Genomic DNA, 12,978 nt, shown 5'->3' with positions numbered 1-12,978 from the left:
GCTAGGAAGTAAACTTGATTCTTGGAACACTAGGCTTAATTCAAGGCAACAAGAAACGAGGAGCAAGAACAGGATCCGTGGCAAATACGTGGCGAGGTCCGAAAGGCAAGGCAAGGTCCGTGGAGCAAGGCAAGGTCCTGGGAAGCAAGGCAAGGCTGGAAACGGGAGCAAAGGACTTGGACGCGGGAGTAGCGCAGTCCACACACAACCTACTCCCGAAGCTGACGAATTGACTCCGCAAGATTCCTACGTGGGCAAAACACCTAAATAGGGTCTCGTTTTCCCGCCAAAGAACAATTCTCTGGGGAACCAGAACCGAAAGCCCTTCTCTGTGTCCAGATGCATGACTCCCTAAAGTTTCCCATGGGAAGCAGGCTTAATCAGCTGAATGCCTGGCAGCAATCCTAGCGCTCCTGCGAGACGCCTCCTGAGCGCCTTTCTGTTGTTTATAATAATCACGGCGAGAAAATGGGGGAGATTTCGGCTCAAGGCTTGTTTGGCAGACTTCTGGAAGGCAAATCTCCTGCAGGTGCAAGGGCTCCAATTCTGGCTGAAACGGTGGGAAACCTAAGTTTTCCTCTTCATCTGTCTCAACAGTGCTGGGAACGAAACTACATGGCCCATGAGTCATCACATCATCATCATCATCATCATCATCATCACAACTGCACAATTTAAGCATTTAAAGCAAAACAAAAAAGGCAAAATTATATATAAAACAAAAGGAAAACAGCCAGTTTCGGAATAGTGAGAGTGAAAAGAGGAGAATCCTGCCTCCTGGCATCACGTTAGTGCCAGCATGCTGGCACCGAACCAGAAGGAATACTTTGCTCTAAGGTAGATTATGGGAACACTGTAAAATCAAGAGCTATTGATGGCTTAGCTAGGGTTGGGAGGATCATTGGGGGGTGGGGGACTGAAACTGGGATGCACATAGTGTCTTGTGATAGTGACCATTGCCAAAAGTGAAAGATCAGCTACAATGCTAGTTTCTCTGCCTTGGGGAACAACAACAACAACAACAACAACAACAACAACAACAACAACAACAACAATAACAATTTTATTTTTATATCCCATCTCCATCACCCCACAGGGACTTGGGGCAGCTAACATGGGGTGAAGTCCAATATCCACAATAAACAAAATAAAGCACCCAAAAGAAACGGGCTTTCCCATGTGTTGCCCTCCCCTAAAATCAAAGGAAAAATTACTGGGCTACCATTAGACCTCTCTGCATGCTTCCTGGAACATACAAATGCAAGTAAGTAAGTAAGTAACTTTATTTTTCTATCCCGTCACCATCTCCTGGCAGGGACTCGGGGTGGCTAACACAGGAAAAAGGCCCAAAAAACGCTAGACAAAGTAAAACAAGTAAAACGTATTGCAATAAAAACACAGTAAAATCGACATTATAAAAACAATTACATTAAGCAAGACAATACATTAAACCATAAAAACTCTTTTAACATATATAATGAGTTAAAAATAAAATAAGATGGACCACCAGGTTAGTGGAGGGGGACACAATGTTGTGTGAGGAAGTGGGGGGGGGGGGAGAGGAGCAATTTACCCTCCCTCTCCTAACGTTACATTGGTACATTCCAGGAAGCATGCAGACCTAATGGTGGCCTGGTAAGTTATTATTTTATTTTAAAGGGTTGGGGGGAGAGTTAGGAGGGGATGAAGAACCCGAAGAAGCGAATTGGGATGAGCGGACTGACCCCTTGGTAGTCCCAGGAATGAAGTATCAAATTAATTTGGGACAAAGCAGGGTTTTCCTTGAGGTGTCATTTGGACACCTTCCGGTAAAACCGTGGGAGCTCCTGCATTATGGGCCCTGTCTGGATGAGCCCTACACCACTGGTGGGAACTGTAGAGTCCTCTAGATGTTGTTGAACTATAATTCTCAGTGGCTATAGCCAGCTTGGCCAGTAGTGAGGAAAGCCAGGAGCATCAGGAGGACTACATTATCCCCACCTCTAATGTAATTCATAGATCCCAAGGTCTCCTTATAGCAGTAGTGAAAAACTCTGCAACTATTACTCTTCAAAGATGGCTGTGCTCATGGTGGAAGGTTGTGAAAAGTGGCATGACTGGGACAGACAGGATCCCAAACCCTCCTTTCAAAATGCCCCCTTTCCTTTCCACATAAAAGCTGTGGAAAATAAAATGACAATGAAATCTGAGCAGGAGAGAATGAAAGATGTTACTAATTTTTTGAGTTCTGGATCACGTGGAGAATTGACAATCCCTGTTTCAGACTATTGATCTGTGTGAGAGGAGAACACTAACAACAGAACTAGAATGCTCCACTAGCAAGGGGTAGGCTGTCTTGCCAATAAATGAGGTGCAAATCCATTCTGGATTTTAGTCTAAACTCCAAAGGAGCTCTTCCAGATACTGAATTCTCTTCCTAGCTCCTTGGAAGTTAACTAAATTCCAAAAAGGATTGACCATCAGCACCACTGACATTTACTATTAGAATGTCCCAACCCCATCTCCCCACAACTGTATTTTGAACGCCTCTATAGAGTTCCTGTTGCAATGAGAACTTCCATGCATAGGAGGTAGCTTATCCTTAGACTATTGCTTTGTGGATATGAAGAGGTAGTAAAGGAGGCAGATGGGATAGTATAGTCTCTTCTTCATGTGTTTACTCCAACTAGAGTATATAGAATGTCTAAACAGGTCTTGAGTAGAACTGACCTTTAGATCAATAAAGAATAGTAAGTTTGTTTATCCATTATTTTTATGCTTTTCCTGTCTCTGTTCTATATACCTTTTTGATCTTATTTTAAGATTAAATGCTGAATGGGTTAAAGTTTCTCCCAACTGCATAAATGAATCTAGTAAATGCATGAGAAAGGATGGCTGACCCATAAATGGCAACATTCATTCACCCTTTTTCATTTGAAACACATATGCCATGTCATCTCAGCACTCTTTCTTTTCTATCTCCTTTAAAAAAATATGAGTGATTCACAATGATTGTCAATGTTTCTTAACAAACCTACTCAGAAAGGGGAAAAAACCCACCAGTGATTCTTAATCTTGCTTGCTTGACAGCTTTGCTTTCTATGTTGCTAGGATATTCACATACAGAGCATTTATGTTCAGAGATCGGAAAATTTTCAATTTATTTCAGGTCCTTACCATAAACACTAGACTGGAGAGACTATTGCTATTTAATAGCTACCTATACAAGTTTTAAGAAAACTATATCCTTGATTGAAAGGCTGGTAGAATAATGCAGAAAACAATATGATTCTTATTTCCAAAGTAGTGCTGAGTGTTCAAAATCAGGATGAATTAAAGGAAAGTCATGCAGTGTGCAGGAAGATCCAGTTTACCTAGCTCACATGTGTGGTAATGGTTGGGAGGCTTATCTAAACCATCCAAAAGAATCAGTGTAATTTTGTAGAGACTGCATTAAGCAGATGAGTTATATATTATATAAAAATATAGTAAGGAATTTCATACTGGACAATATAACTCCTCCTCAAGATTCATTTATAATACACATACCTATTCCCTAGTATCTCATGACATCATGTGGATGTTTAGCACTGAAAACATGCACTTAAACATGTGAGAACTTTCTGTTTAACTCAGAAGTTTGATATAATGCATTAGAATTAATAATGATACCCATCGACACATTACTTTGGTAGTAATGAGATAGGTAACTACTATAGAGCCTTTAAAATAAGATAACTGGTGACATTGTGATTTTTTTAGTGCAACAAATAGCAGTTACTGGTTTATTAAAATACCGAGGACTTGGTCACATGGAGATGGAAACTGGCACAGAAGCAGGACTATTACTGACCCTATTACACAACATTGTTTGATAATCATTACCAGTCCATCACCTCCCTATGACAAAATTGTCCCCAGCCACCAATAGGCAAAATTCATAAATAGCCCCTGATTGCATCATGGTCCAAGCACTCATCTGGTGCAGTGAGGTTCAGGCACTTTTGTGCTAGCAAACTGGCACAGAAGTGACATCCGGGGATGGGGGTTATCTGGCTTTCTCTTCCTCTCCTCCACTCTCTCTCAAGGCACCTCATCACACCAGAGCACCTATCCACGTTAAATCCAGTTGCTGCTTCCTGCAGAATTCTGGGGTTTGTAGTTTAGGGAGGGGCCTTTAAACTGCTTAGCCAGAGAGGCCCTGGGCCTCACTGAACTACAAACCCTATAATTCTGCAGGAGGAAGCTACTGGATTTATAGTAGATATATGTGTTGTCGAAGGCTTTCATGGCCAGGATCACAGGGTTGTTGTATATGTTTCGGGCTGTGTGGCCATGATCCAGAAGTATTCTCTCTTGACATTTCGCCCACATCTATGGCAGGCATAGATGTGGGCGAAACGTCAGGAGAGAATACTTCTGGTACATGGCCACACAGCCCGAAACACATACAACAACCCAGTAGATATATGCTCTATGAAGAATAAAGTTAAGAATGGCTATTTGTTATCTTTCCTAAACTACAACGCCAGCTTTTCGGTTTAGAAATGGAGATGAGCACCAACCCCCAGAGTCGGACATGACTAGAATTAATGTCAGAGGAAAAATGTTCACATTGTGGAAACAAAATCCACAAATTAAGGCCATTGGTTTACTTTTTAAAGAGTATGGGGGGAAAGGTCAGTGAAGAAAAAGGACCATCCACATTTATTTATTTAGAGTAATGTCTCATCTCATCTCCTGAATGTAATTCACAGCAATTTACAATGTTGCAGTAAATTACAGATCAGATTGTGTTTTTCTCTTCTCCCAATTCCTGTGCTACTGAGTCCCTCCCTCCCTGCCTTTCTTTATCTAGCCCTTTGGTCTTACATTTGATAAATTGTTCTTTTTAAGGGATATTTTCATGAGCTGCTTCAAGCATGCTGCCTCATGTCCTCTGTTAAAAAAAAGTTCTCTGGATTCTTCCATTGGTGCTAAGTATTGCCCTGTGTTGCCTCTCCTATTTCTGCGCCGGGCTGTGGCGCAGCTGTTGAGCAGCTGCCTTAAATCACTCTGACCATGAGGTCATGAGTTCGAGGCCAGCCCGTGGCGGGGTGAGCACACGTCAATTAAAAATAAAAAATAGCCCCTGCTCGTTGCTGACCTAGCAACCCGAAAGATAGTTGCATCTATCAAGTAGGAGATAAGGTACCACTTATAAAGTGGGGAGGCAAGATTAACTAATTTACGACCTGGAATGAGGAAGTGCCGTCAGTGTGGATGATGAAGCAGCTGCTCCCCCCTGTGGCCAGAATCGAACATCCCCTCAAAAGAAGGTTAACTTGCCTCTGCGTGTGTCTCTCAGTCTCTGTTTGATGTGTTTATGGGCATTGAATGTTTGCCCTATGTGTGTTATAATGTGATCCGCCCCGAGTCCCCTTCGGGGTGAGAAGGCCGGAATATAAATACTGTAAATAAATAAATAAATAAATAAATTTCCAAATTTTCAGAGAGAGATGACCTTTCCCAATGTATGCTGTCAAGGACAGAACGCCACAGAATCAAAGATAACAGAGTTTATTGGATTTACAGAACTCAAAATGCCCGTAAAAGACAAGGGCTAGGCAACACTGGCCTTAAAAAGCAAAAAGGGGCAAGAAAAACATTCAAAAGATAAACCGGATTAAACCGGAGTTTAATCCGGACAAAATCAAAACAGCTTGCTTCAGCCTGAGAATAAACAAAACAGAAACTGGTGAACAAAGAGTTCAAAAGAATGAAACTAATTGGCAGCAGATGCTTCTCTGCTGCCAGCACTATGTTTTGAGTAACTTAGAAGTTACTCCTCCACACAGCAGGCAAGGTTCCAATACAAACACAACAGCCGAGGATTGAAGCAGTAGCGTAGTCCCAGTTCTTTCCGAAGGTCATAAGGCAGAAGCAGACGTTTGTAGTTCACCAAGTCCAGGTAGGAGAATCCGAGCCCGTAGTCAGTTCAGTCCGTAAATCCAGAGTAGCAGATGGCGTCCGTCAAGAAGACGACGGAAGGTCAAAGCTATTGAGATTAAGCAGAGGTTGCACAAACAAAAGCCCACACAATTCCTCCCGCCGTCTGAACCCAAATTCCAAAACAACTTACGTAGTCAGCACACGAAACACACCCGTCTTCAGGAAAACGTCCCACACAGATCCCAAGCGTTCGTCCAGATTACCTTGCCCAACGCAATTTGCAATTGCTCCCAAACCCCATTTTATGCCAGTTACAAGTCCTCATCACTATCAGCTGCCCTCCTTAACCCGGGCGTTTCCTCATCACTTTCCTCATCAGAGCTGGAACACCTCTGACTATGCCCCACAGCATCCCCAGCTGTGGATCCCGTCCCATCCCTCCAGCTTGTCCATGGGTCTAGTCCTGAAGGTCCCCAATCATCTTCCATCCCATCATTGCCAGTGGCACCCAATTCCTCCCTTACCCGAGTCCAATCCATCTCATCCTCTTCCGAGCTCACCACCTCTTCCTCCATTCTCTCTGTAAACCCCTCAAAAGAATCCTCATCAGATGGTTCTGCAAAGATATCTCGCAGCCTCTTTCTTTCTCGCTCCTCGAGAGTATCTGACTCTCGAGGAGTCTTACGCCCACGCTTCCCAGTAGCAGAGCCATGAGGCTCAATCATAACACTATCCCCTCTCACAAAGGCCTCCTCCCCCGAAGACGGAGAGGTGGCAGTGATATCCTCCGCTATGGCACCACGACGACTGGAGGTATCTAGTTTTAACAGCGAACGATGGAAAACTGGATGGATCTTTAAGCTAGATGGTAAACGCAAGCGAAACGCAACGGAAGAGATCTTTTTAACTATAGGAAAGGGACCCAAATACTGAGGCGCAAACTTTCCCCCAGCCTGTTTAATGTGCTTGGAAGACAACCACACCAAATCCCCTTCTTCCAACTCCTCCCCTGCCTGCCTACGACGGTCGGCCTGAGTCTTTTGCTTTGCCTTAGCTTCCAACAGTAGGCGACGGGCAACATCATGCAACGCAGCCATCTCTGAGGAGCGGTACACTGGGTCAGCGGAGACCACCATGGTCGACGGCGCCACACCTCCCCGTGGATGAAAACCATAAGTTAGTTCAAACGGCATATGCTGACTAGACGTGTGCACCGCGTTGTTGTAAGCGAACTCCGCCACCGGTAGCCATTTCACCCAAGCAGTGGGTTGATCTAAACAAAAACAACGTAAATATTGCTCTAACAGCCCATTAACCCGTTCCGATTGGCCATCCGTCTGCGGATGAAACGCTGAGGAGACGTTTAACTTGGTACCTAAGCACGCATGGAAGTGTTTCCAAAAGCGTGACACAAATTGTGGAGCCCTATCAGAAATAATCACCTCAGGAGCTCCGTGCAAGCGATAGATGTGCTTAGTAAACAATAACGCCAACGTAGGGGCCGCCGGAATGGTCGAGCAAGGAATAAAATGAGCCAGTTTGCTAAACAAATCCACCACCACCCAAATACAAGTGTAACCCCCAGACTTAGGCAAATCCGAAATGAAATCCATGGAAATGATTTGCCATGGCCTCTCAGGAACAGATAGAGACGACAACAACCCTCTAGGGCGCCCAACAGGCGTCTTACTTTGCTGGCAAACGGCGCAGCTGTCACAAAAGCGCAGAATGTCTTGCCGCATCTTTGGCCACCAGTAGCTCCTGGTGATGAGCTGCACGGTCTTGAATCTGCCAAAGTGCCCAGCCATGGGTTCATCGTGGTGGGCTCTAATCACCTCCAATCTGAGGGCCCCCACTGGTACATAGACCTGTCCCCTGCGTACCAATACTCCGTTTTGATCTTGCAAGTGAGGCAGTATGGTACGGTTCCCTGCTGACAACAGCATGAGTTGTTCCTGAGTCCACACATCTTCCCTCTGAGCCTCAAGTATCTGCTCATGTAACCCGACCCCATTTTCTACAATACATAGAGAGGCAGTAGGCAAAATGGTCTGACATACTACCTGCTCATTGGTCTTAAACTCAGGCTTGCGGGACAAGGCATCGGCCCGCAAGTTCGCCTTCCCTTCCACGAATTGAACTTTGAAATTAAACCTGGAGAAAAACAAAGCCCATCGGATTTGACGCTGGTTAAGTTTTTTAGCCGTTTGCAAGTGCTCCAAATTCTTGTGATCAGACCTGACCACGATTTGGTGCCGTGCCCCCTCTAGCCAGTGCCGCCACACCTCAAACGCCACCTTAATCGCCAATAACTCCTTCTCCCATATAGTATAGTTCTGCTCAAATGGTGTTAGTTGCCGAGAGTAAAATCCACAGGGACGCAAGGTCCCTGAGGAATCTCTTTGAGACAGTACAGCCCCCAACGCGTAGCTAGAAGCGTCCGCTTCTACCACGAACGGTTTGTCTACATCAGGATGTGTTAGTATGTTGTCTGCCTGAAAGCTAGACTTGAGTTGCACAAACGCGTCGTGAGCTTCCCGCCCCCACACAAAAGGCTGTTTCTTACGCAGGAGCTGCGTTAAAGGCACCGTGAGCTTGGCAAAATTTGGGATAAACTCCCGGTAGTAATTAGCGAAGCCTAAGAACCTCTGAACGTCCTTCTTAGTCTTGAGCTCCTGCCATGAGTTGACTGCGTCAACCTTATGTGGGTCCATCTTGAGTTCCCTCCCTGAAACGAAATGGCCTAGGAACTCCACTTCAGGCACATGAAAGACGCATTTAGAAGCCTTGGCAAAGAGCCCATTAGCCCGCAGACGGTGCAGAACCTGCTTGACATGCTGGCGATGTTCTTTTTCGTCCTTAGAAAAAATCAAGATATCATCCAAATAAATCACCACAAATTGGTCAATTAGGTCCCTAAATACATCGTTTATGAACCTCTGGAAGACTGCAGGCGCATTGCAAAGCCCAAAAGGCATGACACGGAACTCGTGGCATCCGAAACACATGTTAAATGCCGTCTTCCATTCATCACCTTCCCGTATCCTGATTAAGTTATACGCCCCCCGCAGGTCGAGCTTGGTAAAGACCTTAGCCCCTTGCACCCTTGATAGTAATTCCGAGATTAGAGGTAGCGGGTACCTATCCCGAATGGTGTACTTATTAAGGATCCGATAGTCGCAAACCAACCTGAGTTCCCCAGTCTTCTTGGCAACAAAGAATACAGGCGCCGCAGTTGGCGAGCTAGATGGGCGAATAAACCCCTTAGCTAAATTCTCATCTAGGAACTCTCTTAAAGCTTGCCTTTCCGGTACAGTCAAGGCGTACAGCCTTCCCGCTGGCAATCTCTCACCCTCCGCTAGCTTAATGGCGCAATCATATGGCCTGTGCGGTGGTAGCTTGTCCGCTTCTTTTTTACAAAATACATCTGCGAATTCCCCATACTCAGCAGGCACTCCCTCCATATCAGGCTGAGTGGTGTTCAGAGTACAACATTCCTGCCTCTTTAAGGTCAGCTTACGCGTCACCCAGTCCACTTGTGGATTTACTACAGCTAGCCAATCCATCCCCAGGATCACATCGTATCTGGGCAAGCTCGTAATATCCCACACAAACGTTCCCGTTACTCCCTGTACTTCCCACATTACTGCTGAGGTCTCATGGTTAACCACCCCAGTCTCCAGCAGTCTCCCATCCGCTCCCTCCACCCACACGTCGCATGCCTTGCGCACTATAGGAATGCCATGCTTCCTAGCAAATTCAATGTCCACATATGAGACCGTAGCCCCTGAGTCCAGCAGTGCCAAAGTAGAAACAAGTTCCTTTCCCCCAACAGATAACGTAATGGGTACGAAAACATGCTTCTTCCCCTCAGTTGACTGCTTTAAAAGCCCTAATGCGTTGGACTCACGTCGCACTAGGGCTGGCCTTTTCCCGAAAGCTGGGAAGGTTTCACATTACAATTTTTGGCAAAATGCCCAGCATTCCCACAATACAAACACAGCCCCAGCTGCCTCCTACGGTTCTTTTCTTCTGTAGACAGCTTTTTAAATACCCCAAGCTCCATGGGCTCTTCCCCCATTACCACAGGTGCCTTGGTTACATGCATAGGTGGCGCACACATTGCTTTAGAGTGTTTTCGGGACTCGAACCTGGCGTCCAAGCGCAGCACTTTAGCTACTAAGGCATCCCAACTTTCGGCCGGCTCCAAGCGTGCCAATTCGTCCTGGAGGTAATCATTTAAACCAGCAGTAAACAAAAGCATAAATGCATTTTCCCCCCAGTCTAGCTGATGCCGGTACAAATTAAACTTATTTAAGTAATCCAACACAGTCCCCTTTCCCTGTTTCAGCCGATACAGAGCCCACCCAGCATTCTCCGTACGGAGGGGATCCCCAAAAGTGTCAGTTAGTAGCTTCTTGAAATTAATCAAATTGTCCTTGACAGGGTCATTCCCCAAAATCAAATTAGTGGCCCATTGTCCTGCGGGACCAGTCAACAAACTCAAAATAAAAGCCACCTTGCTAGTGTCCGTAGGGTAAGCTTGAGCACTGAGCTGGGAAAAATAAAGCTCAACTTGTGCTAAAAAAGTTGGCAATTTGCACCTGGATCCATCAAAGCGTTCCGGAGTCAAAACATGTCCTTTAACCGAATGAGCTACTTGAGTAGCATTAAAGGCCATTTGTAACTGCTCAAATTGAGCCTTTAACTCCTCCATCGTCTTCTTGACGAGATTTATTACTGCAGTAAAACTTTTTTATGGGCGTTGGGCAATCTGTCAAGGACAGAACGCCACAGAATCAAAGATAACAGAGTTTATTGGATTTACAGAACTCAAAATGCCCGTAAAAGACAAGGGCTAGGCAACACTGGCCTTAAAAAGCAAAAAGGGGCAAGAAAAACATTCAAAAGATAAACCGGATTAAACCGGAGTTTAATCCGGACAAAATCAAAACAGCTTGCTTCAGCCTGAGAATAAACAAAACAGAAACTGGTGAACAAAGAGTTCAAAAGAATGAAACTAATTGGCAGCAGATGCTTCTCTGCTGCCAGCACTATGTTTTGAGTAACTTAGAAGTTACTCCTCCACACAGCAGGCAAGGTTCCAATACAAACACAACAGCCGAGGATTGAAGCAGTAGCGTAGTCCCAGTTCTTTCCGAAGGTCGTAAGGCAGAAGCAGACGTTTGTAGTTCACCAAGTCCAGGTAGGAGAATCCGAGCCCGTAGTCAGTTCAGTCCGTAAATCCAGAGTAGCAGATGGCGTCCGTCAAGAAGACGACGGAAGGTCAAAGCTATTGAGATTAAGCAGAGGTTGCACAAACAAAAGCCCACACAATTCCTCCCGCCGTCTGAACCCAAATTCCAAAACAACTTACGTAGTCAGCACACGAAACACACCCGTCTTCAGGAAAACGTCCCACACAGATCCCAAGCGTTCGTCCAGATTACCTTGCCCAACGCAATTTGCAATTGCTCCCAAACCCCATTTTATGCCAGTTACAAGTCCTCATCACTATCAGCTGCCCTCCTTAACCCGGGCGTTTCCTCATCACTTTCCTCATCAGAGCTGGAACACCTCTGACTACGCCCCACAGCATCCCCAGCTGTGGATCCCGTCCCATCCCTCCAGCTTGTCCATGGGTCTAGTCCTGAAGGTCCTCAATCATCTTCCATCCCATCATTGCCAGTGGCACCCAATTCCTCCCTTACCCAAGTCCAATCCATCTCATCCTCTTCCGAGCTCACCACCTCTTCCTCCATTCTCTCTGTAAACCCCTCAAAAGAATCCTCGTCAGATGGTTCTGCAAAGATATCTCGCAGCCTCTTTCTTTCTCGCTCCTCGAGAGTATCTGACTCTCGAGGAGTCTTACGCCCACGCTTCCCAGTAGCAGAGCCATGAGGCTCAATCATAACATATGCCTTCTCTGGCTATATATGATATCTTTGACCCATTTTAGTCAGAGTTTTGTATAACACACCCCAATGAAATGGACTTGACACATGTAGTAAATCAGACCTGTACAATTTGGCAGTAGGTATGGGCGAAAATTAAATAGGTTAAATTTCTTCGCGCTGCATGTCCAGGACTGGGGCTGGGGGAGGACCTTACTCTTGGGGAAACCTGCCCACTGAACCCTTGGCATCCCTCCCACAGTCCTGAACACAGGACTTCCTCTGTGTTTTCCAAGGTTGCCAGGGAAGCCACCTCTGAACCTCCTGCTTCCTTGCCCCTCTCTCACTGTCGGTTTTGACTCAGTGTGCTCATTGCCCAACACTACAGCTGGTATACACTAACTACATGCATCACCCAAGGGAACCTGAGTTGCCGGGCTGAAGAGCCAACTGTCCTTCCAATGTGCCTCTCCTATCCACCCAGCAGCAACTTGGAGCCTCTGAGCGCATCACCAGCAGAGAGGATATGTAACTGTAAAGACGTGCCAGAAAATGAGATATTTGTTAACAATGTACAGCACCTCAAGTTAACAACAGCTTGTACAGACAGAAGACAATACTGTCTTCAGTACTGACCAAGGTGGGTGGATTGATTTGGGGTAGCTGGAGGAACAGTGAGGGACAGCTGGAAGAACCCCATTTGTGGGAGCAGAAGAGGAGGTGCTGGGGTTTGGGCACCAGGGCCTGGCTCCCATTCTTGGTTCCAGCTTGAGGGGAGAGGGCCAGCATTGAGACTGTAGCTTCCTCAGGCCATGGTGTTGTTGCTCAGGGTGTGCTCTGCCAGGTCATCATCGTGGACTACCTGAAATCCTTTGTTGGGCTGCATGTAGTGCATAATGAATTATATTCTAGTGCCTAAGGCTTAACATCAAACATCTGTGTTGATCCTTCTGGATGTCTCTGCAGCCTTTGGCATTTTTGATCATTAGATTTTATGATTACAGTCAGGATCATTGGGAATAATGGAAACACTCTGTTCTGGTTTAGATCTTTTTTGTTTGACCAGCCCACCTCTGTTTCATTTTGAGGATCTACTTCAAAAGCTTCTCTTCCAACTGTAGGGGTACCACACATCCGTTCCCCTTTATATACTCTCTGGTTTTTTTTGAAATTT

General features: G+C 45.7%; 2 long non-coding RNA genes across 2 annotated transcripts in view; one reads left to right on the top strand and one right to left on the bottom strand.

Annotated features, from left to right (window-relative positions):
• Positions 1 to 12,978, top strand: part of LOC134296615 (uncharacterized) — a 308,069-nt gene that overhangs the window by 23,730 nt on the left and 271,361 nt on the right. The window lies entirely within an intron of this gene.
• LOC134296614 (uncharacterized) lies at positions 10,710 to 11,820 on the bottom strand. The gene is made up of 2 exons (XR_010003409.1): positions 11,288 to 11,820; positions 10,710 to 11,203 (listed from the first exon to the last, which is right to left on the bottom strand). It is a non-coding gene; the product is annotated as an uncharacterized LOC134296614 (long non-coding RNA).

The sequence above is a fragment of the Anolis carolinensis genome, chromosome 2 (genome assembly GCF_035594765.1).
Source record: "Anolis carolinensis isolate JA03-04 chromosome 2, rAnoCar3.1.pri, whole genome shotgun sequence".
In the NCBI taxonomy this organism is placed as follows: Eukaryota; Metazoa; Chordata; class Lepidosauria; order Squamata; family Dactyloidae; genus Anolis; species Anolis carolinensis.
This window is presented reverse-complemented; position numbering and strand designations above follow the sequence as displayed.